This window comes from Cricetulus griseus, chromosome 2, assembly GCF_003668045.3.
Source record: "Cricetulus griseus strain 17A/GY chromosome 2, alternate assembly CriGri-PICRH-1.0, whole genome shotgun sequence".
Taxonomy (NCBI): Eukaryota; Metazoa; Chordata; class Mammalia; order Rodentia; family Cricetidae; genus Cricetulus; species Cricetulus griseus.
In genome coordinates this window covers 102,659,505-102,681,928 of record NC_048595.1, presented here as the reverse complement: position 1 = coordinate 102,681,928, position 22,424 = coordinate 102,659,505, and the positions used below count along the sequence as shown (strand labels likewise).

Sequence of the window (22,424 nt, the reverse complement as noted above, 5' to 3'; positions counted from 1 at the left end):
CTGAACCCATGAATTGTGCAATTGGGTGTTACTTAATTTACATGAGTTTGTAAGTTTTCTGTAGTTCTTGTTGAATTCTAATTTTAAAGCATGGTGGACTGATAAGATACAGGGGTTATTTCAATTTTTTTGTACATGTTGAGGTTTGCTATGTTGCCAAGTATGTGGTCAATTTTAGAGAAGTTTCCATGTGGCGCTGAGAAAAGGTAAATTGTTTTGTATTTGGATGGAATGCTCTATAGATATCTGTTAAGTCCAATTACACCATAACTTCTATTAGTTGCTTTGTTTCTTTGTTAAGTTTCTGTCTGGTGTTCCTGTCCAGTGGTGAGAATGGGGTGGTGAAGCCTCCTACTATAAGTGTGTGCAGTTTTATGTGTGATTTGAGTTTTAGTAATGTTTCTTTTACAAACATGTATGCCTTTGTATGTGGGGCATATATGTTCAGAATTGAGACTTCATCCTGATGGATTTCTCCTGTGATGAGTAGGAAGTAAGCTCCTTCATCTCTTTTGATTGATTTTAGTTTAAATCCAATTTGTTGGATATTAGGATTGCTACCCCAGCTTGTTTCTTGGGTCCATTTGATTTGAAGATCTTTCCCCAACTTTAATTCTTAGGCACCGTCTGTCTTTGAAGTTGAGGTGTGCTTCTTGTATGCAGCAGAAGGAAGGATTCTGTCTTTTTATCCATTCTGCTAATCTGTGTCTCTTTATAGGCGAGTTGAGACCATTAATTTTGATGGATATTAATGACCATTGATAATTGTTCATTGTTGTTTGTTTTTGATTTGGTGATGGTGGCAAAATTATGCATGAGATTCTATTCCTTTTTCCTTTTGGCTGTTGGTAAAGTAGGATTATCTATTGTCTATATTTTTCTGGTTGTAGTTAACTTCCTTTGGTTTCAGTTTTCCTTCCAGTACTTTCTGTAGGGCTGGATTGGTGGATATGTATTGTCTGAATCTGGTTTTGTTATGGAATATCTTGTTTTCCCCATCTATATTGATTGAAAGCTTTGCTGGGTATAGTAGTCTGGGCTGGCATCCATGGTCTCTTAGTGTAGGTAGAATATCTATCCAGAACCTTCTGGCTTTCAGAGTTTCCATGGAAAAGTAGGGTATGATTCTGATAGGTTTGCCTTTATAGGTTACTTGACCTTTTTCCTTTTCTCTTCATATTTTCTCTTTATTCTGTATGTTTGGTGTTTTGATTTATGGGGCGAGACCTTTTTTTTTTTTTGGTTCAGTCTATTTGGTGTTCTAGGCTTCTTGTATTTTCATTGGCATGTCTTTCTTTAGATTGGGAAAGTTTTCTTCTATTATTTTGTTGAATATGTTTTCTGCACCTTTGAGTTGGATTTCTTCACCTTCTTCTATACCTATTATTCTTAGGTTTGGTCTTTTCACAGTATCCCATATTTCCTGGATATTTTGTGTTAGGGATTTGTTAGACTTAAGATTTTCTTTGATTGATGAATCTATTTCTGCTATTGTGTCTTCAGCTCCTGAGATTCTCTCTTCCATCTCTTGTATTCTGTTGGTTATGCTTACATCTGTAGTTCCTGATCATTTATCTAGCTTTTCTATTTCCAGCATTCCCTCAGATTGTGCTTTCTTTATTGTCTCTATTTCAGTTTTTAGGTCTTGAACTGTTTCCTTGAGAGATTTGTTGATATCTTGTATTTTTTGGTTTGTTTTTTCTTCCATTTCTTTAAGGGATTTTCTCATGTCCTCTTTGAGGTCCTCTATCATTTTCCTGAAGATGTTTTTAAGGTCATTCTCTTCTGCTTCATCTGCATTGTGATGGTCAGGTCTTTCTGGTGTATGGTTCCTAGTCTCCGGTGGTGTCATATTGGGTTTTCTGTTTTTGAGTTTGCTTTTACCCTGTCCTCTTCTCATCCTTTCTTCTGGTGTCTGTAGCAGGAGTCTCTTCCTCTCCTGGTGAGTATGGGACCAAGGTTCCCTTCTGGTAGATGCAAACAGATCCACTACTCTGACGTCTGATCTCTTCTTGTGGATGGAGGCAGAAGTGTTACCGTTGCCTCGGCAGTGTCCGGGTGTGCTGGGTCCTGCTGGGGGTGGGGGGTGAATGTAGTCAGAACTGCTACCGGGATCTCAGGAGTGTCTGGTGTGTCAGATTCTGCCACTGAGTTTGGATCAGGCGAGCAGGTCCCTGGGGTCAGATGACTCTGAGAGGTGTCACCAAATGGAAACCGGAAACAGCCCCTAGCCTACCTTGGCCAGTGGATGGAAGCAGAACTGCCACCGGGGCCTCAGTGTGTGGGAACCTGCCACTGAGTTTGGATCAGGCGAGCAGGTCCCTGGTGTCAGATGACTCTCAGTTCTCAACTTTCTTAATGCTGCAACCTTTAATACAGTTTCTCATGTTGTGGTGACCCCCAACCACAAATTAATTTTTGTTGATCCTTCATAACTGTAATTTTGCTACTGTTATGAATTGTAATGTAAATATCTAATATGCAAGATAGCTGATATGTGACCCATGTGAAAGGGTTATTCATTTTCAAAGGGGGTCATGATCCATAGGTTGAAAAGAGTTGGTCCCATTAATATGATCCTAAGCTTAATCCTATATCACTCCCTTCCTCAACATATACTTCAGGAACAAGTTCTACTGTCCATTCCTAGAAGTCCAGAGAGCAAGAGCTTGATCTCCCTGAAATAGGATGAAAGCTGCAGCCATTTTATTTGCTTGTTTGCTGCATGCTACTCACTACCTCACCTGGAAAGTGGAGTTAAGCAAGAGCCCTGGAGGGATGCTGTCTGCTCTCGTGCCTTTCAGGAGCAGCTGCAAGAAAGGCAGAAACTAAATCGTTTTTAGAATTTATCATCTAGAAAAGGTACAGAAAAATGTGTTTTCTCTTTTGCCCATAGAAGTGAAATAATGCCTCTTCTTGCTTGTTTGATGACAGAAGTGAGGACATTACTTGTAAGATAGATGGCTTAGGGCTGCCCTCCCCTTGGACAGCAGTTTCAAGTTGGAAAAGAGCTGTGCTCAAGGCGACACACAACAGACTCTGCAGACTCCTTGAGCTGGAGTCAACCTCCCACACTCTTTGAACATTTCACTCTTAGGAAATCTCGCCACACTTCTTTTTCAGTTATTTTATAGTAGAAATGACAAGCATTCATTAACCTTGACCGAATCTCTTCTTTTTTGGAAAACATCTTGTTATTAATTTAATTTAAATGTTGCCATTTTTTAGCTGCATGTGCTTAAAATCTTACTTTATGTTGATCTGTTAGAGGACCAGGAGTAAAATTCTGTAGCTTTGAAACAATACAATAATGAAAAGCATTCTAAAGTTTCCCCTCCTGCAACATTCCCCATCCCACAACTTGTAATTCCTCTATTACTGTAGTAGGGTCAGAAAGCAAGAGCTCAGAGTGTGGGTTCTTTTACATGCTGAGCTGGGGATGGTCTCAGAGTCAAGGACTCTCCAATTATTCTCTTTCTTCTCCAGGCTTGCAGGGCACTCAAAGTCCCTTATCTGAGAAAGTGTCTTACAAAAGACAAAAAAAGTCTTTCCCTGTAACCTCAACAAACATTCAGGAAAAATTAATGATCAGAGACTAAAAGTCAAGTCCTCTCACTCCCAAGCTTTTCAAGTGTTCCATTCAGGTCACCTCAAGATCATTTGGGGTTTTATTTGCATACTTACACACCCATCATTTTATTCCTTAACCTTCCTAGAGAAGGGGCACCTTCCCTTTCTTCTTCCCCTCTCCTCTAAAAAGAAATCTATGGAATGAACCTCACTGGGTTATTGAGCAATCAATCAATCACTCTCCTGTGAGCCCCACTTTGCTGATTTGTATAATTAGCAGGTGTGTGCATGCATGCGTGCGTGCGTGTGTGCATGTGTGTGTCCCTCTAATTTAACTGCTCTGACTTTATTCCAGGGAACATCGGAAGAAGGGACATTTTCCTTCACACCTACAGCTGCTTCAATCAATCCAACACAGAAGCAGTGACTGTGTAACCTGCAAGGTTTCATCATAAAATGTGAAGCAATGTTTCTCCTCCACCCAGGATGCTCTTTCTGGGAGCTCGAAGTTACTGTGTATGTCACTGACTAGAGTGGCCACACTGTGAGGAAGCAAGACAGATGGAGAGGCCATATAGGGACTTCCAGTCATCCCAAACCAGCAACCAGCTGCACAAATGAAAGTCTTCAAATGATTTCAACACAGCCTTGGAGACTCCAAGCATGATAGAAGAGAAACCAGCCACACCCACAGTATGTCCTGTCCAAACTCACAGAATCTGTGAAGTAATGAAGTGACCATGACAGCATTCACTTATGATTAAATTATCATAAAGAAAATGGTTAGCAGAATGTTCTCTACTCAACTAGAATACCACACTGGGTTTCATTTATCTATTTGATTGTTCCTTGATCTTGGGTACTTCCTCCAGATACACAGAATTATAAGAATGTACTCTGTGTGCCTTCATACACTTTCCTCACAAGTACCATGATGTCTATAGAAATATATATGTGTACATATGTGTGTGTGTGTGTGTGTGTGTGTGTGTGTGCGCGCGTGTGTGTGCAACTATCCTTAAAATTTCTATATCTAAAATTATCTACCTGTGATTTAAAATCAATACACAATACTCAACTATTCTAAACATATGTCTCAAAATAAGTTTCTGTCTCATGTAGTGACACTTACTTTTAATTACAGTGCTGAGGAGGCAGAAGTAGGTAGATCTCTGTGAGTTTGAAGCCAGCCTGGTCTACAGCCAGGACTGCACAGAGAGACTATATACCAATTTTTTTCCTTTATTCACAAAAATGTGAAGAATAGAAGCCTCTAGATAGAGGTCAAAGGCCAGCTGGCAAGACAAAATCCCAAGACCAGTATTCTTGTTTGCATACTATGTATCTTATTTATAAACATTAAAATATTTACTTGGGCTCAAGAGATGGCTCAGCTAGGCTCACAACCAAATGTAAAATATTTCCTTAATCATTAAATCAAGCTGCACAGTTTTAAAAGATTTGTTGTTTATTAGCAGCACATGGCAGAAATTAATAAATTAATATGCATTTTAATCTTCTATATCATCTCAATTCTTAAGAACAGGCAGTTATAAATTTAAAGCAACAAAATGTCAAAAAAGTTTCTTTGTTTCTGAATTCATTCAAAGTTGTTCTTAAAATTGAAATCCCCCTCACATGATTCTGGCTACCATGACAGACTCCAATTTTACTCTGTTAGAACTAGATCCTCTGACATATTTTATTTGAGCACATCTTTCATTTACTGGGAGAATTTTTAAGATTATCAATTGAGAAAAGCATTAAGGAATCTGTGAAAGCATAAATAAGAAAATTAAGACAATTTTTTCAGAGTGGTTCAGTAACTTCTGTGTTTGCTAGACTTACTAATGACAAGTAAATGCAAGAAGAAGCATACTTGGATTGTGTTTAGCTCTGTAAAAAATACCAATATGAAAGTTCAGTGCTAACTCCAGTCATCACACCAGTTCACACACTATTTGGAAATTATTCTTCACTTGCAGTTATGGGGGTGTTTATGTCATTTTTGGTTTATGAGAAATATCCAAAGGAATGGTAAATATGGATATAGGTGGAAAAGTTATTTGCTGAAATTGCAGATTAATGCCTTTTCCCATTCTTGGTCCAATTTAATTAGTGATGTAATATATTAAAATCATAAGTAATTTAATATATGATATCATGCTTATGAAGAATTTTATGTTAACCAGGTGTAATTGTAATGAGACCTATTTCACAACTTTCTCTTCTAATTAATAATTTACAATAACAGAACAAATACATACATTTTAATATTTTCAAGTGTTTGTACAAACACTTAACACTTCCTTCAACTTAAGCTACACAAAACATTTATAACATAGATATCATAGCTATTTCTATTTTACATATAATAAACACATTAAAATTTTACTTCACTATTAAAGGAGAAAAGAAAATTAACCAAGCAAGTAAAGTGGCAATCAGGAGAGAAACCTGTTTGTTCTACCCTATTATAACACTTGTCAACTATATTGTATATTTTCTGATGTTTCTAAGGAGTTGGAATTTCAAACTCAAATAAAAACTTAAATATGTTATAAATTTATTGATTAAAACATAGTGTTTTCATTACAATCTAACTTTTTAAAACATTACAAAGGTTTAGATAACTTCAGTAAGTAGAGTATTTATGATGCAAGCACAAAGAAGCAAGGTCAACTCTCAGAACTCATACACACATATGTACACACACATACTCACACATACAGACACACACACATACAGACACACACACACATATGTACACACACATACACACACACACACACACATACACACACACACATACACACACACACACACACACACACACACACACACACACGCAAAGATGAAGAGGACTAACAACCAACAGAGGCTGTGGAAATAGGGATCAGGTCATAATTGAGTAAGGGTAGGGAATCCAGGAACACATGGACTCACAAAATAAAACAGAAGCTGAAGGAGAGGACCAGACCTGATAGAAGGTAGATTAGCCAAGAGCAAAGAGCCATTCCAAGCAAGGATATGTTGATCCTGTAGAGTAACAGTTACTGCTAACAAGAGCAGATTCACAGATGAAAACTAAGAATAGAAGAAAGAATATGTGATAGGTAGGGTTTTAGTTGGGGGGATGGTAGGGGAGGATGGGAGGGAAAAGGGAACTGGGATTAGCATGTAAAACAATCTTGTTCCTAATTCAAATAAAATATCTGAAAAGAAAAAAAAAAAGAGAACTATGAATAGAATCCATGGCCCTCAATAGCAGTGCCACAGAAGAAACAATGCCTCAATGACATTATAATATATTCCTCTTCTGAATATTGCAAAAGCTTCAACTAAAAGAAGATGACATGAATTTAAAAAATTGAAGTAAAGAAAGAAACTCTCAGTCAACAAACTCACTTCAAATATATAAGTCCCCACACAGAAGCAAAACAATGAGGAAAAAGGACAGCATGCATCCTCTGAAAGTTACCAATAGCATACTTATGGCCACTAAGTGACATAAGTGAAATCCCAGACAAAGAACTACAAAGAACAATTACAAATATAATCACAGAACTTAAGAAGGACACAAATGGAAATGTGTCCTAGGAAACACAAACAAAGACCTGAATGAAAAAGTAAGGCAATTTAGAATATGAAAATAGAATTTCACAAAGAAATAGAAATACTGAGATAAAAACTGAAATAATACTAGAAATGAAAAACATAATAAGTCAAATATAAAGTTCATTGGAAAGGCTCACCAATAAATTAGATCACATGAACAACAGAATAGCAAAGCCTGAACACAAGACAGAGCATTAGGACCACACAGTCAAGGTGAGTGATAAGTTTTTTTGTTGTTGTTGTTTTGGTTTGTTTTTTTTTGTTTTTTTTGTTTTTTTTTGGTTTTTTTTTTTGTGTGTGTGTGTGCTTATGTATGTGCTTAAATGTGTGCAGGCAAGCAAGCAAAACCTTTGGGACATCATGAAATGATTAAATATATGATTTATAGGTTTTATTTATACAGAAAAAAAAGAATTCAATGTCAAGGGCACAGAATATATTTTCAATAAAAGCACAGAATTGGGCTCCACAAATCTAAAGAAAGAGATATCCATCTAATTACAAGAGGTGTACATAACACCAATTACATAGGACCAGAAGAGAAAGTCCCCACATCATGTTCTAATGACCACTGTACCAGCTCAACAGAAGATGAAATAGGAATACTTCAGACTGAAGAAAAAGAAACACACCATAAGAGACTGAGGAGGGGTGGGGCGGGAAAAAGTGAATATCAGGACAGTTAATCAGAAGAGGCCTAAGGTGGGAATAAAATACAAAAATCAATAAAAATACACTATTTTAATAAAATATAAACATTAATATCTTGGTTTCCCAAATAAAAGAAAAATACTAGCAGATTGGATTAGAAAAGTATAGCTATTCTTATGCTGACTGCAAGAAATATGTCTCACCATCAATAATACACACTATTTTCTGGTTAAAAGTATAGGGGAAAAAAGTATTCTAAGCAAATGGAAATAGGAAACAAGCATGTGCAGCCTTGCTACTATTCCTAAGAAATAGGCTTCAAACAAAAATTAGTCAAGCAAAATAAAGAAAACTTCTCCATATGCATTAAGGGAATAATCTATTAAATGGCTATTGAAACTTTAAAAACATATACACAAAACATAATGTAAAATGACAAATTAATTCCAGCACAGTAATAGTGAGACTTCAATATTGCACTCTCACTGTATGCATTCCTCTCAGCAGCCCACAGAACTTCCTCAAAAATATATCACATTTTAAGACACAAAGCAAGTCTCAAAAATACAGAAAAACTGAAATTGCATTTTGTATTCTATCTGAGCACAATGGAATAAGCTAAATATTAAGAAGAAAAATTATGAGTACACAAAGCATAAACTCACGGAAATCAAAAAGCTCACTATGAACTCAAGGAACTCACTAGGGACTCAAGGTAGGTATGAAAATATACCCAGAACAGAATGAAAATGAACATATAACATACCAAACTCTAGAGAATAGAATGGAGGCAGTCCATAGCTCCGTATGCCTAAATCAAAAATTCAGATAACTTAAAGTTACCTTAATTTTTACTTAAGATAAACTTTAAAATAAATAAAAACTTAAAATAAATAACTTATTCACTTTAAGGACTTGGGATGGGGGAGAACAAACCAAATCCAAAAGCAGTAGACCAGGAAAAATAATTAAGATGATGTCAAAAATCAATAAAATTGAAGTGAAAAAAATACAATGAATCAATAAATTGAAGAATTACTTCTTGGAAAGATAAGTTAGATTGAAAACACTTTAGTCAAATTAATCAAAAGAGAGAAAAATCCATATTAATAAAACTAGAGAAAAAAGGAAAACATTATAGCAGACACCACTGTAAGTCAGAAAACCATCAATCAGTACATGCCTTCAACAGGATGCCTGAATCACCCCTTCCAGGAAAATCTAAGTAAAAATGGATAAAGTTCTAGATGCATGTGACATATCAAAATTAGAAAAGACAATGATCATCAAAATAATAATTTAAACAGATTTATGACAAGAAGTGAAATTGAAGCAGTAATAAAAATAAGATGGGGTTCATGACCAATATTGTGAACTGGTCCAAGGCTCATCATGACTGGAAAAGTCATAGGCATTATGGGTCAACCACATGATGTCAAAATGCCTCCTAAACATTTATCAAACCCTTTCTCAAAGAAGTTTCTCTTTGTAAACAGCAGTTAATGCAGAGACTTGAAACTGATCAATGTACCTAAAACAAGTGGGTGTTGAGTGCTCAGCCTTCAACAGGATGCCTGAATCACCCCTTCTGGTGTTTGGGGAACATCACAGAATGGGGAGTAAAAGGAATGTAAGAGCTGGATAATACAGAAGAGGGCTGTGAAATGTTTCCTTATGGACATTATATGCCTGTGTCACTCATGAATTCACAACACCTGAGTTTGTCTACATAGGGTCTGTATGACACTGAGCCTGTAATTATTAAATTATAAATGGGAAGGGTTCATAGTGCCCTGCCTTGCCCAGAGGAGTTAATGGCAAGCTGGTGTCGAGAGAATGGAAATCATTGTCTTTGTTGTTGTAACCACTAGTGAGTTATTCATCATCTCATGGATAGCTTCACACCCATGCCCATGTGAGTGGACCTGGTAAATGCACTTGATTAAAAATCAAAACCAAAGACCTGAAGGTGGGATGGGGACTTGGGTTGGAGGAGCAGGGGGCTAGTGGGGTTGGAGGAGAATAAGAGAGGTAGAGCAAAGAGTGTCTTGAGAATATATGTTTGCATTATTCATTATTTGGGAAAGGGGAAAGGAAACCAGCCATTTTGATTTGCAATTGTAATACCTGTTTGCACTAAGAAAGTGCTTGCATGCTGAGTTAATTCTAGTAACAGAAACAAGAGAGTTGTCAGGAACTGACATGGGAGTGCTGGGGAGCACAGTGCTTCTGTCTGGAGAATGATCACAGGCCTAACAGCAAAGGCTGCTAATATCATTGGGCACTCATAAACAAACGGAGAAATTTTATGAGAAATTAGTTAGAATATATGCTTCATGACAGCACAGAACACATGTTTATACTTCTTTTTTCAGTATCTAAAACATCTTAGTATGTATTGGGGACACAATAAATATTTATTAAAGAATCCTTAAATAATACTAGCACACAACCTGAAAAGTTAACTTTCAAGTTCAACTTTAAAAGAAAAAAGGTGGGGGACTTCCTGACCAAGCATTTGAACCTGAGGTCAGATTCCCACCACCCATGCAAATGCTGAGCATGAAGCGCACCTGTAACCCCAGCCCTACAGAGAGGAGACAGACAGATCCAGGGTGTTCAGTAGCTAGCCAGTCTAGCCCAGATGGCAAGGTTCAGATTCAGTAAGATCTCGTGACTCATTTAGGTAAAGAATAACTGAGGAGGACACCTAATGTCAACCTGAGTGCCACATACACATGCATACGTATGCACACCTCACACACTGAGACACACACACACACACACACACACACACACACACACACATATACTACATACACTGAGAGACAGACACACATGTGCACACATATTTGTACTATACACACTGAAAGACTGACAGACACATTCACATGCATACATATGAGTATTATACTCATTGAGAGGCAAACACACACACACACACACACACACACACACACACACACACACGCACGCACGCACGCACGCACGCACGCACGCACGCACGCACGCACGCTTTAGAAAACAGCTATACAAGAAAGTCATGGTGAAAACATGAAGCAAACCAACCAAACACAATTTAGTGATCCATGAAACTACAGTCCACTCCAATTCAAGATTCCCCTTTGATGTATCTCAGAATCCAATCACAATCTGAGGTTCTAATTGTGACTGATAGTGACATAATTTTATTGCTGTTCATTATTTATCAAATTTTAGATTAATCTGAAGGCTAAACCTGTGAGAGGTTAATTATCATAACAGAACAGAATGTAAGAGTTATAAATCCTGGTGGTAAGACAATGATGCAGCAAAGAGAAATTGCCAGAGAACTGAGGAGAAACATAGCGACCCTAAGTTGCTTGTTGCATATAATGGAGAGTCATGGACAGTGACAACAAATTGCCCAAATAATGCATCAATTAGCAGCACTTTCAATTGCAAGTAACAAGAAAATAGGCATTAAGAATGAGAAGGGCATGAGAGTGTCAGGCTCAAACCTAGGTGGATAACCTTGTCAATGTCTTAATGAGGATATGATATCTTCGTGTTTTTTTCTTAAATTGTACAACTTCAAAATGGCTGCTGCCTCCCTCAGCTTCCTGCTTACATTCCAGGCAGGAAGAAGGAGCATAGCCAAAGCTGTTGAAAAGAGGATATGAGTGAGTCACTTCCTAACATCTGCCATAATGAGGAACAAAGATTGAGTATATAATTTGTCATCTTTGAAGTAATAATGCTAACAATGGGCAGATTGTGGGAGCAACAAAGTGAGCTCAAAAGCCCCATTCTGTACAGCAGGGAATCAAGAATTCCTACGCTGATCTATGAAGAAATAAAGGTAATAAACAAAAATTGTGAACAAAGAAAATTGAAGGCAATTCAGACTCAGGAAGGGAGATGAGACATTGAGGGAGTTTTGCTCTTTATTACAAACATTTATTCCGCACACAGATAGGCTGACTCATGTTCAGGAAGCATCTCTCACCACTGGGATGCAGCTGAAGAAAGCAATCTCCCTGACCTTCATTTAAGCTGGCAGAAAGTACAATGAGGCATGCATGTGATGCATGATAAAAGATCTTTTGGGTGATTTTCGATGAGGATTAGGAAAGGCTCTGTTAGGCCTGAGATGGAAGGAGTCTGCTGAGAGATGCAACCAGGAAAGCTGACTGCAGGTCCATTGCCATCTGAGATGATTGCAAAGCCAGAGACTGTATTCCCAGTGTCTCAGCAGACTTTAATGAGGTTCTAGTTTTAATGGTTATTGATCAAGCAATCAGAAACACACTCATTGGCATAACCCAAGATAGTGAACTAAACTGTGGAGGTCTAATCTTGGGGTCACTGCATTAACATGGTTTCCAAGGCTGTAAAACAATGTTTACACTAAAGAGATACAATCCAAGATGTGGTTTCAAACAGAATCCGGAGTTTATCTAGACCTCAAGAACTTCTAGCTGGCCAAGCATGTGTTGAAATCCTAGCACTTGAGATGCTGAGGCAGGAGAATCATGAGTTTGAGACAACCTGTGCTGCATAGTAAGAATCTACAGTAAAAACTTCACAGGCACACACTCACATACTTTTAGATAAGAGTAAACACAAAAGTGGATGAAGCAGAAATAATTTGAACTTTAACCTAAGAGTTTTGCTTTTTGAGCATTTATTCGTGAAAGTAGGGTCATTCCATTTCAGGTTGGATTCCTTTGGAATTATCTTGTTTGGCTTTTAATACAGGAGAGATTCCATTTTTAAATTTAATTCCTCCTAAGGGATTTATTAGACACAGGAGACAAAAAGGAGAGTCTAAGGCAGGCATTCTGATGATGACAGTGTTTCTACTTTGACTCTCATTCTCCATATCATAGCTTAGTCAGTGTCTGCACACACCTGAGATGATGTAGAGAATAAGGTCTGAAATGTCTTCCTTTAGGTCACTGGGATAATTTAATGGCATTTTCTGTTGAACCACTGTGAGAGCACTGGGATGACATGCTAACATGCTGCATTAGTCCCACAAGAGCAGATCCCAGGGAACAGTGACCTTATAGAAACTGGGGAAAGGACTGTGGTGGGACTTACAGGAAAATAACATATGGTCAAATTCTGACTGACCATGGCTTGATAAATAAGTTGTCATCCCAGATGAGAAAAGTCCTTTAAAACTATGTTATGTATATTTATACAGAGAATTGGGTATATTATAGGTCTTTTTAGGCACCTAATTAATTGCATAATTCATGATGGCTTTTTCAGACATCCTGATTGTTATTTTACCCTCTTCCTTTCTTCTTCTTATTTACCTCCCTCTCCTCTATATATTTCTACATACATATTTGTGCATACATACATTGTGTATGCATACATATATACTACACAAACACGAGCGCGCGCGCGCGCACACACACACACACACACACACACACACACACACACACACACACATTCCTAAATACATCAGTACAACCTGTTACAGTCTGCATGTTACATGTGATTCCGTTTTAAGACTGACCATTTGGAATTGGATATCCAATTGGTGTGCCCTTTGCAGAAGAAGATTATTTCTCCTACTCTCAACACTCCTTAGTTGCCTATAGTTCATTATGCAGGGCTGAGGCCCCCTGAGCTTCCTTGTGCCCATGTTAATATGTCTATTGCCTGTTGTCATTGTTCAGCCATGCTTAGACAGTCATGTTGGTGAGATTTTATAAGTGTATCTTCTGATAAACAATAAATTTCATGTTCTGCTGGCTCTTACAATCTTTCTGCCCCCTTTTCTGCATTATTCCCTAAGCCAAGCTGTTTGTTGCATTATAGATGTATCCATTGGGACTGGGCTCTGCAACTCTGTATTTTGATTGGTTGTTTTCTGTAGTGGTCTCTGTTGCAAAGTGAAGTTATTGGGATGAGGGGTGAGGACTACAGTTATCTATGAGTGTAAAAACAAATGTTTAGAGTATAGTTAAGGATTGTGCTGCTTTAGTAAAGTGGCAATTGTAGGTTCCCCTCCAGTATACTTGACCTCACTATCCCTAGCTAGTTGTCTAGGTTTCCAGTGCCAGGCATGGTGTCCGTGTTCTGAGCAGGTCTTAAGTCCAACTAGAGAGCTGTTGGTTACCATCAAAGAACAGATGCCATCACTTCATCCTTTGGCTTATAATGCCTTGTTCATTTATGTGGCTCATGGGTGTCATAGCAGGGTGGGACTATTGGTTCCTTCCCTCCTTTTGAACTTTGCATGGCACCATATGGTACCACAAAACTAGTCCCAGGAAGGAAGTCTTCAGGTCAGTTTCAGCTCAGGGGCCACTGCACCTTGTCTAGATCTAACCATCCCACTCTGAACACGCCTGGTCTCATCTCTAACTCTTAATTACTTGGGAAGTGGGTTATGCTACTTTTCTTGTCATTGTGCCAAGTAACTGGCAGACAGTGACTTAGGGACTAGGAATCATTTTGGCTCACAGTTTGAAGAGTTTCATCCCTCGTGGCAGGAAGATGCTGTAGCAGTGGCTCCAGTTGGTAGCAACTGGAGAGGGAGGCTGCTTGTTCTTATCTCCAAGGACCAGGAATGCGGAGAGGAACAGGAAGGGGAATCAGGCTATGTGTCTTCAAGGTCTATCCCCTGGTGACCACTTCCTCCAGCAATTCTCAGCCTCCTAAGGGCTTCCACAGCCTCCCCCAGCAGCACCACCAGCTAAGGACCAAATGTTCATACACATCAGACTGGGGGATGCCACATTCAAAGCACAATGTCTAAAGTTAGTTTCAGAAATGCCATGCCTATTCTGACTAGAGTTAAAAGACATCTTGCCTCCAGCAGAGAAATTGCAATTTATATTGGGTTTTTATATTTGTTCTTGTGTTTGTTTTGAAGCCAGGTGTGGCCACTTGCCCAAGTTTCAACCAAGGAAATCTGGCTGAAATAAATCAGAATGTGTCAAGGATTTTTACCAGATGTCTTCTTCAACGAGGGGGAATTCTCACTCCATCTTCTTCCTTTCATGTGCCAGACACACTGACACAGCAACACCTGAGCAGGTAGAGGACTATGAAGTGACTCCGAAACAGAAGCCATGAGAAATACAAAACCCACACTTTCTGAGACAGAGGATCTCAAGCTGATCTAAACTCCCTGCTTTTGAGGCTATTCATATATAGAAATGGGTTCACCCATGATTAAACACTGTTGGTGGAATCCTAAACATCAGCACCCAGGTCAGATACAGCTAAACAAGTGGATACTAAGAGGGTCAGGTTACACAGAATGCATCCCCTGTACCATCAGTCGGGAAACTCAGCTGGGGAGACTTTCGCTTCTGAAATGCCAGAGGCAGAACAGAAGGAAGATATGCACCTGCCTATCAGAAAAAGAACATAAGGAATGGAGAGGCTGAAAAGGGAGGTTCCTGATGTTTGTGGTTTAGGTCAAACCTATCACAATTCTTTGCAATGTTGCACCGGGTTTGACCAGTGTTTTGCATTGCAAAATGTATCTGATTTCCATCCTGTCCTTCCCACTGTTAATTCTATGTCACTATTCACAGTAATACCGAATTTATACTCTTCTTTGTCCTAGAAAAGTAAAATAGCTATCCTCCCTGATTTTACTTGTAAATGCTATAACTTAGCTTGGAAAGAAACACAAAGAGGGCATGATGAATCCCAGGTCAAAGGTAACACGTGGCCCAGGGGGGCATTGTTTAATTTCCATACTTGCCCAAAGTTTCCAAAATTACATCTGTTATTGACTTTTAATTTTACACTACTGTGGTCAGAAAAAATACTTGGGATAATTTTAGTCATATCTGTTAATATTTGTTTTCCATCTAACAGTGGACTATTGTGGTGACTGTTTTGTGTGCATCTGAAAAGTCTGATGGAGACCGGGTTGGGGTGGGGGGAGGGGGTAGGTTAGTACAGCTATTAGGTTGATTTGGTTAATAGTGCTATGGTTGGCTTTTACCTTCCATTTGTGTGATATAACTATTGGTTCAATTTAACTACCATTGTATTATTGACTATTAACTATTTTCCAAAGGTGTTCCAGTATTGGCTGAGCAGATATTTATAGTTATTATGCACTCTGGGTTAATTAACCCCTTTACCACTGTCTAATTACCTTTTTGTCTTTTGGGACAGGTCCTGATTGAAACTATTTTTTTCACATTTAAATGTTACCAAAATTATTCTCTTTTAGTAACTATTTGTATGAGCTACCTTCTTCTTTTGTGTAGGGGTGTGGTAGTGGATTGTGCACAGGCATGTAGAAGCTAGCAATCACCACTGAGTATCTTCCTCACCAGCCAAGATGCTGTCCAACAAGTTCCATTGACTTTCCTGTTTGCACGTCCCCATACTGAGATTGCAGATGTGCCTGCCACATGCAGCTTTTGCATGGGCCTTGGGGTGTGAACTTATGCCTTCAATGGCAAGAACCTTACTGACTGGGCCATCTCCAAGCTTCAATTCCTTTTTCTATCCCTTCTATTCAATTTGCCCTTAAAGGTAAATTGGGTTATTAGTAAGCAAGATTGCTAGATTTCACTTTATAACCTACTCTGCCTTTTTATGAGAGAGCTCAATATATTTAAACTTTGTGTAATTACTGATCAGTAATGACATAAAATTGGCATTTAGTTAATTTTTTATTCCTCTTATACTGCATTCTTGTATTTGTCTTTTACTTTCTTTGTAATCTCTTAGATTTTTATCATGGAATGCATTGATTCTTGTCTCTTGATCCACTGTGTATCTACCAGAAGCTTTATATTTGTGTTTATCATAAGAGCTACATAAAAATCCTGGAGTTATCAAAGGTTTCTTTAGTCGACATTTAGCACATATTTTACAAAACTACAATTGTATTCTTCTTGACCACTGTTTTAGCCCATTCAGGCTGCTATAACAAATTCCACTAGACTGGGTAACTTATAAACAACATAGATTCATTAGCTACAGTTCTATACACTAATCATTGCTGTATCAATATCTGTTTTTTGTTGTGCGATCTAGCTGTGTGTTCATGTGTGGGGTGTGAAGCAGACCTCTGGGGCCTCTTTTATAAGAACATTCTCACAGACATGTACTCTGTTCATGAAATAATACTTTGCATGTGAGAAATAAATATTTTTTAGCAGATGAATGAATTCAAATGAATTGGAACCTGATTTTTCTTTTTAATTAAACTGATACATCTGAGGTGAATTTTAATATTCTAATATTTGCTTTTCTATAAAAACAAACTTTGATGGCAAATATTTAAATTAAACTTCATTGAGAGTAAGTAGACACTCATTACTTCAACATGTAAAATGTTACAGACTTTTAAAGTATCTGTGTCTGGTCATACATTGAGTTCTCTCTATGAATAACACTTACCTTCGATCAACTGCAACAAAGATTTTAATGTTTCATTTTTCCCTCTTCATTCCTCCATTCAGACAATTTCAGTTACAGAAGTTGTGTGGACCACTCTGAGGAGAAATATAGATTTCAAAATGTCAACTGTACTAGCAGAAACATGATTGCTTCCCCATTTCTTCTCTGGCACTTCTTGTTCGCAACTGTATCTTTCTGAATGGTTTGACAGCCTTATTGCTTCTGTGGTACTACTGTTTATATTTCCTTTCACTTGAGAATATCCAAGAATTCAGGCACACACCCATGGCTTAAATGTAGAAACTTGTCTAGCATTTTGAAACATCTTATAAATTGACTTTCATTTTCAATTTTCAGTGGGGATAATAAATAGAAATATCACAATAAACTAAGAAAGTTAGTAAGTAGGCCAGGTGGTGGTGGAGCACACCTTTAATCCCAGCATTTGGGAGGCAGTGGCAGGTAGATCTCAGTGAGTTCAGGTAGATCTCAGAGGCCAGCCTGGTCTGCAAAGCAAGCTCCAGGACATTCAGGACTGTTACTCAGAGAAATCCAGTCTGGAAAAAAAGTAGTAAGATGCAAGACTTTGTGTAACCTTCTCCTAATGGGTAGAAAATGGAAAAATGATTATGTTTATTGGTAGTAAATTTTATATGTCAATTTGACTGGGCCTTGTGGTGGCCAATTGCTGGCCAAGCATTATAGTTGTGTTCTACATGTGTGTTTTAGGATATGAATCACTGAAATTGGTTAAGCAAAATTCTCTGTCCAATATTTAGTGGTTGTTATCCAATTAGTTGAAGACTTGAAAAGAACAAAACAGCTACTTTACCATGAGTAGAAGGGTATACCACCTGCCCAACTGATTGACACAGTACTGGCCTTTTATGCTTTCAGACTTGAACTTGACATTGGTGTCTCTTAAATATCAAGCCTGCCAGCTTCCAGATTGGTGCTTACTCTATCAGGCTGGAATTTTACCATTAGCTCTTCCAGGCCCCCAGCTTATTGACTACTCAACCAGGAAAATCACATGACTCAGTTCTTTATAGCCTGCCTAAACACACATACACACATGTATGTTGTAAATGTGAATGTTGTACAATGGTCTTGTTGATTGTTTCTCTAGAAAACCCAGATTAATGAAGCCTTGAACATGGTATTTAAACCCTTAGTTGAAAAACACAAAGTGGAAGGGAAATAGGTCATATTTGGCAGAAAGAGAGCTTTTGAGAGAAAAATTGAAAGCATTAATTATCCCCAGAGATGTTCTCTTTCTATACTCTAGGGCTTGCCATGATATGCCTTAAAGACATCTTTTTGCCCAAAGGCATTCAGAGAGAGAAAGAATGTTTCAATACATTTGTGAGAGAATCCTTCATATGTTCACACTTCTAGTGGCTTTGGCTAAGAATAAATTTCAATTACCAGTCATTAGGAATACAAATGACAGAAAATACAGTTTACATGCCAATGAAGCAAGCTTTTTTTTTCTCCTTTAAACCATTTCCATTTTAAGTGTTATGGGCCCTAATTAGATGAAAAACTAATATTGTGTTTAAAGGTCTTAAGTTTAAAGACATCAATGATGTACAAACTCAACAAGTAAAATAATATAATATGGTCCTTATTCAAAAATCAGAAATGGCAGACTCATGTAATGAATTCCATAGACCTTGTGATGGCTATTCTTGGTTGTCAACCTGAGTGAATCTGGAATGAACTACAATCCAGAAATGGATGGCACACCTGTGAAGGATTATTTTCACTTGATTTGAAGTGGGTGAATCCACTTCTAGTCCAAACCTTTGAGGTAGGAAGATACATACTATTGATCCAGATCTTGAAGCTGGAAGACACACCTTTAATCTGGGCCACACCTTCTACCAGAAGCCTATATAAGGGCATGGAAAGAGGAAACTTTTGCTCTTTGCCTGTTTGCCTTGCATTGCTAGCACATCCATCCATACCTTCATTTGCATTGGAACCAACTTCTTTGGCATTCCAGTATATACTAAAGACTAACCAAGACATCCAGCCTTGTGGACTGAGCAACTACTGGATCTTTGGATTTTCCATGCATGGCCAGCTATTTTTGGATTAGGGGGACTGCAACTTGTAAGTCATTTCAATAAATAATTAGAAAGAAAGAGAGATTCATTTTATAAGTTTATCAGTTCTGTTACTCTAGGGAACCCTGACACTAATATAGACCTAAAACATATTTTAGTTCATACAAGATCTTAATTACATGAAGAACAATAATCATTAGGGGATGCTAAGGGTAGTTAAATGAGGTTTTAGGGCCAGATTTCAAGTTAGTAATTCCAACCATTTGAAGTGAGAAAGAGGTGGATAAATAGTGGTTAACTGGTCTCTAGGCTTCATACAGGACCTTCAGAATTTGAAAAGGCTAAGAAATCAAATGTGATCCATGTATTCAAATCTTGACTATTTACAGAATTTTATATCACACCCCACAGAATCAGAACAAATAAATAGGAAGAAATGTCTTAAATTGGATGAACAGCAGACACATAGGCTTAATATATGCAAGTCTATACATTATTTAGAAAATTGTCACTGATCCATACAAATGTGTTCCAGAGGCCTCCATGGGAAAGTGAAGAGACAGTACAAATACCAATAAGCCTGTGAACATGTCTCAAGACTTCTGTTTCTGCTGATGACTAAAATTGGGTGTTTATACAATGTTTCTTCAGCTTCCCCTATTTTTCTTTATTCTCCTTTCCACTTTGTGCTGTTCTTACTCCATTTTAAGTACTGAAACATACTACTTCTTATAATGAGAAATATTTATGTGGCATAAAATTATTAACCATATAGGTTGAAAGATTTAAGTGTAATAAATTTAAACTGTTCTCTTTGAGTAGTTGTAGAGAAGATATGAAAACAAGGTAAAATTGCGAAGCTCTTGAAACAAATACAATCCTGCCATGTAAAGAACTCCTAGAAAATTCGGAGAAAAAAGAGACAAAAACAAGAAAGGATGTTTGAAAAAATGCAGAAACAGCTAATCACTAAGCTTAGTGCTGCTGAGGAAGCAAATTAATACCTTGGTGATGTCAACTTTCCTACTAATTTGTTTGTCAAGGATTAATATTCTGGCAATGCTATTGCTGTTGGTATTGGTAAGGATTTGGGATTGATAGGACTCTTCATCATTATTAAAATATTTCAAAGACTCTGTTAAGCAAGTTTCCATTGTCTTGCAAAGTTCAAAGTGTACAACGTACATATGCTGTCATCCACCATTCCCACCTGTAGGAATTCCTTCACATGTACAAAAAAGTTGCTGATACAGAGAAACTACAAACAAGGCAAATGATCATAAAAAGGAAAAGTGGATGGGCATATTATTTTGATGTATTTCCATGCTATGATACAGAACAGTAGTGAAAATTAACAAGCTCATTTCATATACATAATTGGAATTATCTCTGAAAACACACGGTTAGCTAAAATAGGCCAAGATGCAGAAGGAGTGTCTAGTATGATACCATTTATCGGAACTTTATAAATAAAAATAATTCATGAAGAATTTCTTCCCTGTAGATATTTGTGTGTTTCTTTGTACCTGGGAAGTCAAGGACATGATGGAGATGAAGTTCATATTATATTTATACTTGAGAAGAACAGTGAGCAGAGGTGGAGGAGCCCACTGAAGAGGTCAGTTGTATGGGGTAGATTATTTTTGAAAACTGGCTGAAAATATTAAATGTGCAATATCAAAGGCACAGAGATCATTTGAAGATTTATTTGATACTCTTGAAGTCTTGTTTTTTACTAACTGAGACTTAGAAGTAGAAGCTCTTGAAGAGGTCAGCCTACATCTCTTAGCAATCTGTTCCTAGTATTTTTCTTTAGCTTCCTTCATCACTCGGCCAAAGGGTCAGCATCTTCTGCAGTCTCCTCCCTGTTTTATTTTGTGTGTTATTTCTTCAACGTATTTCATCGATGTTAGTATTGCAGGAGATGTGGAGTAATAAGACCAAATCTTAGATGCTTTAGTCCTAAGATTTTTGCCTTCTTTAAGGGCTTTCTGACAACATATTGTCAGATAATATCTTCCTAGAAAGACTAAAAAGCTTTCAGGCTCTGGTAGTTTCTTTTGGACCCAAACCACCAAAGCACAGTAGTGTCTGTCAACCCAGGAATATCTTTCTCTCCTTTTCTTACAATAACCAATTTGAGAATGCTAAGATCGGCAACCAGAATGCATCTGCAGAGACTTGCACTTCCTCTATCCAGTTCTCCTTGTTCTATAACAAGAATGCCCCCTTTGCAATGGCAGGTGCACTCTGTAGTGGATCAAGACACCTTGCTATGAGAAAACTTTGTTTGTCATTCCCACCACTGATTAGGACCACACAACCTTTCTACTCTTCACCCAGAGCATCAGCAGCTATTTCTGTGGCCATGAGTTTCTCATTCAAAGTATGAAGCTTGTATTCATTATCCACTTCAATGAGTTTCTGACAGCCCGAGGCTGGGAAAGATATTCAACCTCATCTTGACACAGTCAACTGCTTAGAAGGTTCCATGAAAGAGAGTGAGATAATTACTGTAAAATGAAATGAACATAAGAAAAAATGGATGGGAATTTTTTAATGTATGAATTAAATGGTAGACATGGAAAATGTAATACATTGAAAAAAAACAGTTTGTGGGAAAATCTTGTTCACACTCTTGACCATACTTAGTGTGGTAAATTATATAAGTTACTGTTTATAGCATAATACCTAACACATTAATTGTAGTTAAGAATACTAAAGATATAGCCTAGAATTCAAAGTTGCCTTTCTTGTTCAGCCAGTTGTTTTGCTGAATTCTATGATCCAATAAACAAAGCATTTTTGTCATCCTGCCCTCTAGGTACCAGTATTGAGTTTGGCTGCAATCTAATTTAGTTTCTTAAAATTCAAGTTCATACCTCACCAAGCAGTCATTCTTTCATTTGCTTTGGTTGAAATTTCTTGAGAACATTTTTCCACTCTGTATCTCAAGGTCATTATATCATATTTTATATTTCTAACTAGGCTTTATATGCTTAGATACAAATTAAATATAGCAGAGAATGAAGAGTACAGATTCAACTCTAACTCCAGTGCTCAACATTTGCAGTCATTGACCTCCTCATGACTTTGTTCCCTTTGGTATAAAATGGCTGGGGGGGCGGT

The 22,424-nt window shown here is 37.6% G+C and overlaps 1 pseudogene; it reads right to left on the bottom strand.

The window, feature by feature from the left end:
- Positions 1 to 1,989: 1,989 nt before the first annotated feature.
- On the bottom strand, positions 1,990 to 21,740 carry LOC118238171 (annotated as a pseudogene).
- Between the last annotated feature and the right edge of the window lie 684 nt (positions 21,741 to 22,424).